Consider the following 15,274-nt stretch of genomic DNA (forward strand, 5'->3'; position numbering starts at 1 on the left):
ATCCTGCCTGCACTCTCTTTTTCACTTCTCTCCCACACTCTCCGTTACTTTGGACAGTTGATCCAAAGTATTTAAACCCATCCACCTTCCCCACCTCAACTCCTTGCAACCGCACCATATCAACACCCTCCCTCTCATTTACGCACATGTACTCCGTCTTACTCCAACTGACTATCATTCCCCTTCTCTCCAGTGCGTACCTCCACCTCTCGAGGCTCGCCTCAGCCTGCTCCCTACTCTCCTTACAGATCATGCTGTCATCCGCGAACATCATAGTCCATGGAGACTCCAGTCTGATCTCGTCCGTCAACCTGTCCATCACCATTGCAAACAGGAAAGGGCTCAGAGTCGATCCTTGGTGCAATCCCACTTTTACCTTAAACCAGTCCATCATTCCTACTGCACACCTCACCGCTGTCACACTGTCCTCATACATATCCTGCACGATCCTCACATACTTCTCCACCACTCCCGACTTCCTCATACAATGCCACAACTCCTCTCTTGGCACCCTATCATAAGCTTTCTCCAAATCCACAAACACACAATGTAACTCTTTCTGGCCTTCCCTATACTTCTCCATCAACATTCTCAAAGCAAACATCGCATCAGTGGTGCTCTTTCCTGGCATAAACCCATATTGCTGCTCACAGATCATCACCTCTCCTCTCAACCTAGCTTCCACTACTCTTTCCCACACCTTCATGGTGTGGCTTAACAACTTTATCCCTCTGTAATTTCCACAGCTCTGCACATCACCCTTATTCTTGAAAATCGGAGCCAGTACACTTAATCTCCACTCCTCCGGCATCCTCTCACTTTCCAAGACTTTATTAAACTAGAACGGGCACTCATAGAGCGCATACCTTCGCCGCCACTACTTTTTTTGTTCTTGGTATGAGTGTGGGGAACTGGTTTCATATGAATGGTCTTATGACACAAACCACATATCTATAATGTCATGACCCCCCCGACTTTCGGGGGCTACGGACTAAACAACAATCAACCCACGTCGTTTTGGCGAGTCTTCACTCGCAAGCTCGGTGAATACCACGTTTCAACAAGAGAAGGTAATCTCGTTTGATGCTGGTTTCATGCAAATCGAATAAGAATTGACTGAGTTATGCCGAAAACCGCATATTTTTCAAGGGCGTGACCCCCCCCCGACATTTTACCCCAACCGGTGACATGTGTTATGACGTCATTGTGTCACAAGATTGGGCATTAAATTCTGAACATTTTGGTGCTGGGTTCATGTAAAGCGGACAAGAATTGACCGCGTTATGACAAAAACCGCATATTTTTCAAGGTCGTGACCCCCCTGACCTTTGACCCCTAACCGGTAACAAGAGTATGGGCGTCATTGTGTCATATTGCATATCACAAGATGAGGTGTTGAATTCTGAACATTTTGGCGTTAGTTGCATGCAAATTGAATAAAAATTGACCGTGTTATCGTAAAAAGACGATTTTGACCTTTTCGTGACCTTGACCTTGACCTTTGACCCGAACGATCCCAAAATTTAATCGAATGCTTCCTGACTAATAACCAATCATCCCACCAAATTTCATGCAATTCGGTTTAAGACTTTTTGAGTTGTACGAATCACAAGATTACAAATAAATAAATAAATAAATAAATACACGCCGACCAAAACATAACCTTTCGCAGAATGCGAAGGTAACAATCTGGTTAACAACCCCACTGCCATCTCTCCTTAGCACTTCCATGCCTCCACGGGTAGACCATCTGGGCCAACCGCCTTTCCACTCTTCATCCTCTTCATAGCAGTCCTCACTTCATCCTTACTGATCCACCCCACTTCCAGATTCACTATCTCCACCTCTTCCAACCTTCTCTCTCTCTCATTTTCTTCATTCATCAGCTCCTCAAAGTACTCCATCCACCTTCTCAACACACTATCCTCGCTCGTCAGCACATTCCCATTTGCGTCTTTTATCACCTGAACCTGCAGCACATCCTTCCCAGCTCGGTCCCTCTGTCTTGCCAATCGGTATAAATCCTTTTCCCCTTCTTTTGTATCCAACTTCTCATACAGCTCGTCATATGCCTTTTCCTTGGCCGTTGCCACCTCTCTTTTTGCCTTTCGCCGCCACTCCTTGTACTCCTGCCTACTTTCTTCATCTCTCTGACTATCCCACTTCTTTTTCACCAACCCCTTCTTCCTTATACTTTCCTGTACTTCCTCATTCCACCACCAAGTCTCCTTATCTTCCTTCCTCTGTCCAGATGTCACACCAAGTACCTTCCTAGCTATCTCCCTCACCACTTCTGCTGTAGTTGCCCAATCATCCCACCCATCTTTACCACCATCCAACGCCTGTCTCACCTCCTCCCTAAATTTCACGCAACAGTCTTCCTCCTTCAGCTTCCACCATCTGGTCCTTGGTTCAGCCCTCACTCTCTTCCTCAACCTCACCTCTAAAGTCATCCTTCAGACCACCAATCGATGCTGTCGAGCTTCACGCTCCCCTGCCACCACCTTATAGTCACTAATCTCTTTCAGGTTGCATCTCCTGCTAAAGATGTAATCCACCTGTGTGCACTTTCCTCCACTCTTGTATGTCACCCTGTGTTCCTCCTTGAAATACGTATTTACCACTGCCATTTCCATTCTTTTTGCAAACTCTACCACCATTTGCCCTTACACATTTCTCTTGTTGAGACCGTACTGACCCATCACCTCCTCATCCTCTTTATTCCCTTCCCCAACATGCCCATTGAAATCTGCTCCAATCACCACTCTTTCATCCTTGGATACACTCTCCACCACTTCATCTAACTCACTCCAGAAATCTTCTTTATACTCCATCTCACACCCCATATGTGGGGCATATGCACTGATGACATTCATCATCACCCCTTCAATTTCCAACTTCACACTCATCACTCGGGCAGACACTCTCCTCACCTCCAATACCCTCTTGACATAATCTTCCTTCAGGAATACCCCGGAAAGGAATCCTTTCCCTCTTTCTACTGATTGTTTATCTCCCATCTTTTCGTCTCCATGATCTGTCCCATCCCCTCTATCTTCTTTGTCACCTCATTGTTTCTCTTTTTGCACTCTTTCTTTTTAGCTATAATTTTCCCTTTGCTTTCCTTTGGGCCTTCTTTAATTTATATCGTCCCTTCTTTAACTCCTCTATCATTCCCATGTTTCCTTTTGTTTCTTCACTTTGCTGCTTTTGCTCCTGTTTTAACCCCACTACTTCCCTTGCTAACCGATATTCCTTCCCCTTTAACCTGTTTACCTCCACCTCTAACTTGGCCTGAATGACTGCCATCTCTCTGCGTGTCCCACACATTGGACAAAGATGTTGCCAAGTTGTCCTGGCTGGACCTCATGCCTGCCAAGTTGACCCTCATGGTCTCAATTTTAGCCACCAACTTGGTTCCCAGCCTGTCAATGTCAGCCTTTGCCTCAGCCCAGCCAGCCCCCATGCTGGCCATCAGCAACGTGAGCATGACCATTACATCTGGGCTATCTGCTGCGGTGAAGATGGCCTGTTGTTCCCTGATGCTTGTAGAATGGGGGGCAATGGGCTAACTTGGAGGTGGGGATTTATGCGGCTGCTGGGGAGTAGGGGCGACACCACCACGCCCTCCAATGGTCCTTCTACCTCCATGTCAGCCCAGGCCATGGTAGTATTGTTACGAATCTGGAAACCATTCGCATTCACACATACAGCAGTCCCATAATTCAGTTATCTCGTCAAGTATATGTGGATAGTTAGAATCCCTCCCCTATGTCTAATGGGTTAATTTCATGTGTGCGCTGCGGGTTTCTTTTATACTCAAGTTTTTTACATCTTTAAATCCCCAACGCCAACAAAGCCCAAACACCACTTCTCTTCCCACTCTGCGGGCGAACAAGCGCTTCACCCGCCCAACTTTCAATTCACACCACGGCGCCATAACGCACGTGTTTCTGACTACGGACGTGGGCGGAGCCCCCTTGCCTCCCCCATCCGCCCCGTCAAAGAAGAATGTCTCCCCCCTCGACACTGGGGAAGACAAAAGAGCCTCTCTCAGGGGAGGAGCACCGAGACGCCGACACGCCCCTCCTCCAAACGCGGCTGGCAACCACGATACCCGGAAACGCCTCATCCAATCCAGAGGCGAGTTACCCTTGAGCGGATCCCTCCACCCTGCACGGGGGAGGGATAAGAAGGATCGCGAGCTGTATCCGTGGTTCGGTGGTTCATTGGTTCCTTAGTTCCTTGGAGGTCGTTCCTTGCTTCTGGTCTGCTGGGCTCTTCTGGTCGTCGGTCATTGTTCGTGGCTGGCGGGGTCGTTCGTAGGATCCTGGCTGCGCTCGTTGGATTCTGGATCGTGGGTTCGAGTCCCACCGTGGTGGGTTGTGTTGGAGCGCTCGAGCTGGGGATCCCCCTTTCCTTCCACGGACTCCGAGCTCCACAAGTGCGAGTCGGTAAAACCGCACGAGGTGGCCAGGTACCCGACCAAACTCTAACCCCCAGCTTGCCTATCCTCCGCGGCTGGGGGGTCCAATAAAGGCCAGCCGGCTCCATTTCTTTTTGGGTGTGTGTGTGTGTGTGTGTGTGTGTGTGTGTGTGTGTGTGTGTGTCTGTGTGTGTGTGTGTGTGTGTGTGTGTGTGTGTGTGTGGCGCCAGTCTGTAAGTAAAACTGTTAAGTGATTGCCATTGTACATTTGCTTCCATTTATATTCGTGATTAAGTCTGCTCTGTGTTTTCCTCCCTATTGCCTATTGTAAATAAATAACTGTGAAATGTTCCAGTTCGTTGTCTGTGTTTTCTTTCATTGACCCAGTATGGTTCGGGCTTGAGAATTCGGGAGGCCGATTGTGCCGGAAATTGTTATTTGGACCGGTGTGGCTTTGGTAATTCCCGCTTGGTTACGCCGGATCCGAGTCTGTAACAGTGACTTGGTTCGGACAAAGCCGGCCAAGGGTGTGGCTTCCCCAGCAGCAAGACCGCGTGGCTAATTAGGTAAATTGGAATCAGACAAAAAGACCCTAACCGCGCGGTTGAAGTATTGGTGTCCACGGTCCATTAAGCGACCCGTCGACTTCGAGTTATCCGGAGTGACAACCTTCAATTCCAAGTTTGGGGGAGGGGGGGCAACTGCTCCATCCAGCAGTCGTTCCACGCCTCCGAACCTGGCACCACAACAGTATCAGTCCTGTGTGTGCCCTCCTGCTTCTGGCTGCTTTGGTCACTCATCATGGTAATTACATTTTTGCGCCATTTCACGTTCTCCAATTTTGCTTTGAGGTGCACCTCAGGTTCGAATCAGACTCAGTGACAACGGTGTTATGTTCGCATGGTTCGTCCAGATGTCGAGCTTTAATCCGGTGAGTCTCCTCAATGCGGCCGCAATGGGTCGATCATTTTGGAGACCTTCCTGCTGGATGACGCATTCAAGGATGCAATACCATACAGATTGGAAGCCTCAAATTCGTCCAGCATTACGCCAATTAGGCATTGCACGTCTGGATGCTAATTAGGCCAACAGAGTCTGATATGCAACGCTGTCTGGATATGCAGAGTTCTTTGCCACAGCTAATGAGTCCCTCAAAGGAGCTCTTCAAACCACCAAACTAAGCAACCATGACAGCCAGAATTCTCCCCAAGACCAGGTATCTATACCATAAGAGAGATGTCTGTTGATCTGTCTGTTTGTGTCACCATTTTTCTCATGGCCAAACAGATATTCATCAAACTTTCAGTTCATCAGTGAGTGTCATGGAGTGTTTTTGGCAAAAATAACTCTCCACCCCTCCCAAAATGGGAAAAATATTTGATCTCTTCAATATGCCAACAGAATTAGAATAGCAACTGGCAACACCTGGTCCTCTGCTGGTCTATCTATACCAATAAAAGGCAGTGTGTGTGTGTGTGTGTGTGTGTGTGTGTGTGTGTGTGTGTGTGTGTGTGTGTGTGTGTGTGTGTGTGTGTGTGTCCTCCATAACTCCAAAATCATGAAACCTCGCAGCCTGAAACTTTGCGTGCATACTATGAAAACTCCAAGGAAGTGCAAGACTGAAAATTGGGTGTTTGGGTTAATTAAAACACTCCTTTTGAAGATAATTAACGGCTTCCCTCCATGAAAGCCTTATCCTTGGTCAGCCCAATTTGCCTCACAGGGGTCTAAATTTGGCATATTCAAACATGCCTTGCCTTGGAAACACGATCTACTCTCAGGGACTAATTACCTCCGCCACAGAAGGTGAAGGAGGTTATGTTTTCACTCCTTTCTGTCTGTTTGTCTGTGTACAGGATATCTCAAATTTTTGTGGACGGATCCGGAGGAAATTTTGTGGACAGGTTCGGTGTGTGACAAGGACGAACTGATTAGATTTTGGTGAAGATCCGGGTCCGGATCCGACTACGAGAATTTTAAAAGTGATTCTTTCACCATTGAGAGATCGGGCCAAAAACGATATGGACCACAATATCTCAAAAATCTTTTTGGCCCGATATGTTCTTGTGAGTCAGGTTTTGCGTGGTGGAGGTATGCGCTCTACCGAGTGAAGAAAAGATTAAGGAATGTGCAGAAAGTGGAACTTCATAAAGCGAAACAAAAATAACGAGAAGGGCACTCAGTGGAGCGCATACCTCCACCACATAATGCCTGATCCATGAGAACATATCGGGCCCAATCAATACATTTTTGAAATTTCGTTTTTGGCCAAATCTCTCAATGGTGAAGAATCATTTAAAAAATTAAATAAGTCTCGCTTCCAGATCCAGATCTTCACCAAAATCGACTAATTTCGTCCTTGACACACACACACAACCTCTCCACCAAGTTTCGTCCAAATCCGTCCACAACTATTTGAGATATCCTGTACACAAACAGACAGAAATGGGTGAAAACATAACATCCTTGACGTTCGGTGGCAGAGGACATGACTCGGTGGGATCGAAGCCGTTTTGTATGCCATGGCGATACAGTCAACACCAGGGGTCATTTTTTTGAACAATTACGAATGCAGTTTTTTTCACCTTTTTGAGCGATTTGATTTCTACACAAATGATAAATACAAATCTATTAATATATCCCGATAATAACAAAAAAAAAGAAACTTCCCACATCGAATCAAACCTCGTGTTCCAAATTCCGCCATGTTGGTTTGACCAATCAAGGCCGCTGAGAGACATTTTGTGTAATCCTGTGGTAATTGAATTTTGCGAATTTTTCACTTGAATTCCACATTTTGAAATCTCTATTTGAAGGTAAGCCTTCGTGGTTCTCCTTTTCGTGTACTTTATCCATGCGGAACTTTGTACGGAACCTGTGAATCGATGCACTTGAAGTTCCTTCTCTCATCGATTGGTGCATCGAACGGCAGTTTCATTGCACAGCTTCCTTCGGTCACAGATGCGATATACTGTATATTGTTACGGATTTCAGAATCCGGTCTGATGAATGCATCCACACATCCAGGTCCTCAGACAGTTATTTCCTTAAATACATGTTCAGATTAGCCCCATCCCCATGTCTAATTGGATCTTAAATGTGATGCGTTGAGAAGGGTAAAAAATAGATCCCCTCTCTTATGGGAAGCTTTTTTACTTTACGACAGACATGTTTACTCGCATTTCTTTCGCCAGCTCTGACACGTGCCCTTATTTTTCCTCAGCAACGTTCTTTCTCGAGCTCTGATGCCCGCCTTTTTTTTGGAGGCACAGGTCGTCATGGTAACCGTGCACAAGTGGGACGGGGTGAGCTTGGGGCGGACTGCACCCGCCAAGATGGCCCGCAGATATAAAACAAATTGGAAGTCCGTTCTGAGGAAGAAAGCGGGGCGAAAGAAATCCAGGGAGGGAGAAGAGAAGCGGGTGTAAGCACGCAAAAGAGGAGAAGAAAGCGAGCGTGTGGTGCGTGTGTGGATGTCTGACCAGTGCCAACAACGAGACAATTTGTTCTTCCCAGTACTTGAGCAAGCGAGCGTGTGTTGGGCGTGTGGGTGTGAGCAGCACCGACGGCGAGTGAGGCATGGGTCGGTCACCAACAAGTGAGGCGTGGGTCAGTCACCGACAGACCGTGTGGGTCACTGGACGTCACCAGTTTCGAGAAGTGTGAGAAGCTGCCTGTGTCGCAGCACTAGGGTCTAAACCCTTGACAGACGATCTCGGTGCCCTCCCAGACGTCGACTGGCGTTCAAGGCTGTTCGCGAGTGGGTGCACGGCAAGGCTGGGTGCTGGTGACGGATGTGACACGCATGCACACATTTCAGGACGTTTTCACTTCATGGACGACTACTCTCTGGTAAGTGAGACGATTCTTCTCCCCCCTCCTTGAATGATCTGTTGGGTATCCTTGTTTGTGTTTAGCTGTAAGTAAGTCAACCCCCGATAAACATCTGCTCTTCGTCTTTTGCTGGCATTTTGATTGATTTTGCTTTGAAATTCATTCTTTATTTACCTCACCAAATAAGAAGTTGTTTTAATCTATTTATTTTATTAATAAATTATTTGTCAATTTCCAACCTGTCAGTGTTTCTCCTTTCCTTCCATTGGTCTAGCATTGTCCGAACTGAGATGGACTGGGAGGTAATTACCACAGATTTGACAAAAAGTAGTCGGCACGCACCAGCGGTTAAAACGCTTGGCCGCCCTAATTATAATCTAATTGAGATAACATTAGTGCTTTGCCGAGGGCATGCTCCCCTCTCAGGTAACCACGTGACCTCGAGTTAAACGGCATAATTAGAAGGTGGACACTGGAACTCATGGTTAACTGGGTGGTGTTCGTGGTTTTAAAACAACCCACCGTACCAAAACATTAATTGTGAGCAGTGGCCCCGGGTCCTGCTCTACCGAGGCCAACCGGGGATTAATCCCCCTGAGTGACAAGCTGGTGTCTCGGGCCGCAACAATATATATATATATATATATATATATGTATATATGTATATTGTTACGAATTTACACTGCCCTTACACCGCCCAGCGTGCACCACTTTAGCCAATAACGGCCGCTCGCCCACCGAACGGGCAATTCAGTCGTGACTTTCTGGAACAACGCCAGAAACCAGTCACGGGTGGCTTTTTAATCCCACCACGGCACAGTCCGTATTCTACCCGCGCGAAATAGGGTCAATCGCCGAATATCGATATACCTAAGTACCCGCGCGGGTAACCGACCGAAGTACCGTACCTCGGCGAAGGCCTGCTTGTACACGAACCGCTTCAGCGGTCCGTTCCGTTCTGGGATAACCGAGCGGGTATTATCGCCAGACCTCGCCGGACCCGATTCTATTTATCGGTTATTTAAAAACCAACTAATATTCTGCAATACAAGATGGCATTTCAATGGGGGAAAAATGACGTGACGAATGGGTAACATTCACACAAGCACATTTATTATTTTCCACACGTATACACTATACAGTCATGCAGGTATGGAATCAATAAAAGCAAGAGCAAAAAGCGCTACGACCGTCTATGAGCAATTATGTACAGTCACTTATACAGTTTTTACTTACAAGACACGGCGCCACAACATGCATTCGAAAGCAAAACCCCAGGAGAAAGACCACCTCCATAGACAAGGGAGTCAGACTGGGCCCGTGGGCCTTTATAACGTGGAGCCGTGTAGACCGCAGAGGCTCTGCGAGGCCGCGTAGGTTACCTTCCTTGCTGGGCGACCCACGACGCTCCTTCCTCACGGCAGCTAACGTAACCGTGGTCCAGCCCAGGCCTGGTGGTACGGGCCCCAGCCGGCAACGCCTGAGAGGAACGAACCGGCCTTTGCTCTCTTAGAGTTGATGCTCTGTAAGAACCCGTCCATTCCTCAGCGATGCTCGGACCGTCCCGAAGCCCGATCACCTTGGACCGTTTGGCGCTGGCGGGCGAGCTCTCTCCAGCTCGTACACGTTCCGCAGCTCTGCGCGGCACAGCAGGCTTATCCGCGCTCCCCGTTCGCGCTTCCTCCGTTCTCCTCAGCTTCTCCAGCTACGGCAGGCTTCAGACTTCCACGCGGCTCCTCGACCTCTCTAGACCCGACTCGACGAACTGGCGCTCTCCGCGGTCTTTTATACAGCTGGTGAGACGAGATCTGATCTCCGCCCTCTGACCTCTGACCTCTGCGCGGAAAGCGGACGTTGCGGAAATCATCGACCCTCTGGATCCGATTCTCCGAGAGCGAGCCGACGTGTTTGAAATAATCACCCTTCGACCCCCACAGGCCCTGCCCCTTTCTCTCCTGTGATCCGTTTTCTGAGGCGAAGCTTCCACACAGAGCGGACGTGGTAGAAATCACCAGACTTGCGCTCACAACGAAACCCCCCGCGTCGGTTTACAGCGACGCTCTTCGCTGGGGACTCGCCACGGTTGGTGCAAAGATGGCGTCGTTTCGGAGACGAAGGTGAGGCGATGTTTGTGGTGTGAAGATATTGATGGTTGCTGGCGGAGTGGTGAGGATGGTGTGGTTGTTGAGAGGCAGGTGTGGTTGTGGTTGTTATGAAGCGGTTGATGAGAGTGATGTTGGTGGTTGGTCCAAAACAACGATGGTAAAGAAAAACGACAACCTGAAGATTCACAGCCCGGGTGACACGAATAAAACCCATTAAACAACGGTGGGGAAATCTAATTGAGCACACACTTAGCGATATTACTGAACTAAAGACCTTTATGTTGTTTTACGAATTTCCACTGCCGTAACAATATATATATATATATATATATATATATATATATATATATATATATATATATATATATATATATATATATATATATAATATAGTTTCTTTCTCATAATGTTTGACAAAATACCAAATACCAAAAAAAAAAAAGAGGCGGCTTCAAAAAAGTAAGAGGGTGGGGACGATCAACTGATATATTTTTTTATTTGACCTAACAAAATATAATATTACAAACACTCATGAGGTAAACAAAGAGAAACGCCATTTTGAGGTTACATCCGGATCGGGAGCAGCTTTATACGGATCGAAAGTCAAAATCATAATTCTATTGATCGAAAGAATTATCGTCACTTCATGATAATTCTATCAGAATCATAATTCTATTGAGGGATTTATGAAAACTCCCTCCTGCCTTAGGACATCCGCTGGGAACCCAAAACGTTTAACAGAAGGGAGTAGTTCAGGATAAATTCTGGGTTGGATGGACGGATAGACACTCCAGCATCATAATATTGTTAAGGCCACGGGTACTGAGTGTATTATGAGGGGGTTAATCCTTGTTTCTCCTCAGAAGAACCAAACCTAGGACTACCGTTCTCAATTAACTTCGTGGTATGGTGGGTTGCTTAACAACCACAAATGCAAATCGGTTAACCACAAGTTCCAGTGTCCACCGTCTAATTTACCGTTTAACTGGAGGTCACGTGGCCTGCTGGTCGGGGAACGTGCCCTTGGCGATGCATCAATCTTATCTTGATTAGATCTTATGTAATGCGGCCGAGCATTTATCACTGGTGCACGCCGACTATGACAAGTTAATTAGTTCGGGAATTATAATCTCCCAGTCTAGTTCAGACAATGCTGGACCAACAGAAGGAAATGACAATCACGGACAGGTTGAAACCTCAACGAGGAATTTACTATTAACAAGAAAAATAAATGAACTGAAGGATTTTTTATTTCCTTGTTAATTAAATGGATGAATTCAAATCAAATGTTCAATCAACAAAATAATCTCAATCAAATAAAGAAACTAGAGGGGGAGCACTCAGTGGAGTGCAAAACCTCCCCCACCAATACTGCTGGGTCACTTAAGTGAACCTGATATCCTATTAATTGTAGGTCAAAACGGATCAGACTCTACTGAACCACGATTAAATATATTAAACTAGATCAACGCGCATGTCGAAATGCCAAAAAAAATCGAAATTTTTTTGAAAAAAAAGGTGCAAAATTTGTTTTTGTTCTCTATCAATTTTTTGGGGGGTTGGAAATCACTTAAAACATGTAGAAATGCAAAAAAAAAAAATGCAAATATTTTTCAAATAAAATCGAAATGTTTTTGAAAAAAAGTTGCAAAATTTTGTTTTTTTTTCTCTAACAATTTTTTTTTTTTGGTTAGAAATCACTTAAAACATGTAGAAATGCGAAAACAAAAATTCAAATACTTTTTCAAAATGGCCACCATAGCGACCATATTGGACTTTGGACCAAGTCCATAATCTAATGGCATGATCCTTGGACTATACCTAATCCCCCCACCAAGTTTCGTCAAAATCCGTCCAGGAGTTTTTCTATAATACTGTTCACAAACGAAGAAACAAACAAGCAGTCATAGACTGGTACTTACGAAATCATCAACTTGACCTCTCATCTTGTCGAATAAAAGCTGTCTCTAGAGAAGGGAGCAACGCAAACCAGAAGTTTATACGATGATTCTCTACCAAACCATCAAAAATCGTAACGTCGACCGAAAAAAAAAAAAAAAATCTCCATTTCTCGACGCAATTATTTAATATTATTTTATCAAAGTCACAAAACCGTAATACTCGGCCATCCACCAACAATCTTTACATAATCCGACGGCTTAGCAAGTCAGGCATGCGACGATAACCTTTATTGAGATAAAAAATGACTTTTAAACACCATCTTTATCGAAAACACCGTCAGCGCGCACACCCAAAATCTTTACGTGATCAACGACGCCTCTGCTCGAGCGCGCTGCACCACGTGACGACCCGTGACGCGGCGAGTGAAATATTTTTTATACAATCTTAAAACGTCTCCAAAACATCCGATTTTTACCAGAATTTCGACAACCGAGTTTTAAGCGTCCTAAGCGATCGCAAAAACTGAAGAAAAAAAATTAAAATCGAAGTTAAAACGAACTCGTAACATCGATCGAAACAAAAATACTCCATTTCTCCACATGAATTTACGGAATTATGTTTGACCTCACTGTGACCTTGACCTTTGACCGATTTTGACCAAAATCTAATCTGCACTAGCCATCACCCTCCTGAATCACTTGGTGTAATTTGATATTGGTAGCTTCTTCCGTTCTCGAGTTATCGTGCCTACAAACACACACACACACACACACACACACACACACACACACACACACACACACACACACACACACACACACACACACACACACACACACACACACACACACACACACACACACACACACACACACACACACAAACAAACAAACAGATGACGGAAGTCATCAATATACTTGCGAAATCTTGTAACAAGCAGTCATAGACTGGTACTTACGAAATCGTCAACTTGACCTCTGACCTTATCTAATAAAAGCTGTTTCCAGAGAAGGGAGCGACACAAACCAGAAGTTTCTACGATGATTCTGTACCAAACCATCAAAAATTGAATATTTGACCTCACTGTGACCTTGACCTTTGACCGATTTTGACCAAAATCTAATCAGCACTAGCCATCACCCTCCTGAATCACGTGGTGTAATTTGACATTGGTAGCTTCTTCCGTTCTCGAGTTATCGTGCCTACAAACAAACAAATACACACACAAACAAACACAAAAACAGATGACGGAAGTCATCAATATACTTACGAAATCTTTAGATTTCGTAAGTAACAAACAAACAGACAGGGGTAAAAACAGTAACCTCCATCCATCTTCGATGGCGGAGGTTAAGTAACAAGCATTTATAGAAAAATGGACAAAGAGCAGATGCTTATCACTATGCCTTACTTAACGATTAAACACAAGACATGGGTACCCATCAGACCATTCAGGGAAAAAATAAATCCGGTCTCATCTTACCAAGGCAGAAATAATCTTGTATCTATCTATAATTCCGTGTGTGTGTGTGTGTGTGTGTGTGTGTGTGTGTGTGTGTGTGTGTGTGTGTGTGTGTGTGTGTGTGTGTGTGTGTGTGTGTGTGTGTGTGTCAGCTGTTTCTCGACAACCACTGGTCCGATCTAATTGAAACTTGCCAGGTATATTGCTGGAGCCCTGTGGATGTGCCTTTTCAAGGTTTCATATTAATTGGACAATTGCTTCCCAAGTTATGGCCATTTATATACCAACCACTGTTGGTATCGAGAGGAGAGAACAAGTATTTAGAGAATGGCTAAAAACGAGTATCCCCACTGTTTTGTCCCTTCCACTCCCGCCCCTCTTGTCGCATGCCCCCTTGCTGTGAGTTGTGTGTTAGCTCTCATACGAGCCTCGACAAGGTATACAAAAAAAAAAGAAGAAAACCCAATGACAGGACACGTTGCTGTGTAGGCGTGGCCGATGGGGAAGAGATTCTCAGCCGCGTTCCCCATTACGGGTTACAACGTACGGACTTCCGGATATAGATGACTTGGTGTATTCTAATAATTTCTCTTTCTTATGCACATTTATAGATAAACACAATGCCCCAATCCAGTCGTCATTTACGAGAGCGAAGGAACGGCCTGTGCGGTTGTTTGAAAGTTAATTTTTTTTTTTGCACGTACGTTTTTTTTTTTTGTTTGTTTGTTTGTTTTTTTCTCTTCTCTTCTCTTTGTGTTTTTCCTTGCGATGACATTGCGAAAAGGCTAAATACGTTGGCGCTAATTGAATAATTGGCCATTAAAACTAAATTGCGAATAATCGTAACTGCGATATGTGAACTTCTGGACAGTGAGGACTTAACTTCTGGACTTCCGGACTTCCGGATAGTGACGACTCACTGTATTCTTTCTCGATTTTTTTTTCTCGATTTTTTTTTTTTCTCGATTTATCGACTTACTCTATTCTTTCTTTCTCGATTTCTGTACTTTCTCGATTTCTTTCTCGGTTTTCTTAAACACAATGCCCCAATCCAGTCGTCGTTTACGATAGCGAAGGAATGGCCTGTGTGGTTCTTTGAAAGTTTTTCTTTTTTTTTGCACGTACGGCCACGCACGTACGGCCACACATGTATGGGCACACACGTCTATTAAAATAACCCAAAATGTGTAAGCGTGGCTTGGTCTACCTCTTTAAATGAGCTCTCCACAGCTTGGCTCTTTTCTGCTGTTCGCAATTTGCCTCATCATGCACCCACCCGCAAACAGGCTCGAATACCAATCGATGTCACGTCGTCATTCCCAGGAACCAGGAACGCCAAGAACCAGTCAGACTGAGCAGAACCATCAGGAACAATCCAACTGTCACCAACCACCGTCGCTGCTGTCACCAACTGTCAGGAGCTATCAGGAGCTGTTAGGACAAGGGTCGGGAACGTGTGGCTCGCGAGCCAGGTGTGGCTCTTTTGATGATTTCATCTGGCTCGCAGATAAAATTGGAGCTTGAAACTTTGAAAGCCCAATATTT

The 15,274-nt window shown here is 45.5% G+C and overlaps 1 protein-coding gene across 4 annotated transcripts in view; it reads left to right on the plus strand.

Moving 5' to 3' along the window:
* The window catches only part of LOC147031791 (uncharacterized), a 114,801-nt gene that overhangs the window by 34,428 nt on the left and 65,099 nt on the right, over positions 1–15,274 (plus strand). Inside the window, exon 1 of one of the 4 annotated variants that reach the window (XM_085867625.1) lies at positions 7,117–7,242. The exons of 1 other annotated variant lie outside the window; for it this stretch is intronic. The gene's annotated coding sequence lies outside the window, so the exon portion shown is untranslated. Of the gene's footprint in view, positions 1–7,116; positions 7,243–8,163; positions 8,279–15,274 lie in introns of those variants that run through there. 2 more of the 4 variants (XM_085867644.1, XM_085867636.1) reach the window with 2 other exon arrangements.

Source organism: Eptatretus burgeri, chromosome 2 (assembly GCF_056783735.1).
Source record: "Eptatretus burgeri isolate ZD-2024b chromosome 2, Ebu_testis_v1, whole genome shotgun sequence".
Lineage (NCBI taxonomy): Eukaryota > Metazoa > Chordata > Myxini > Myxiniformes > Myxinidae > Eptatretus > Eptatretus burgeri.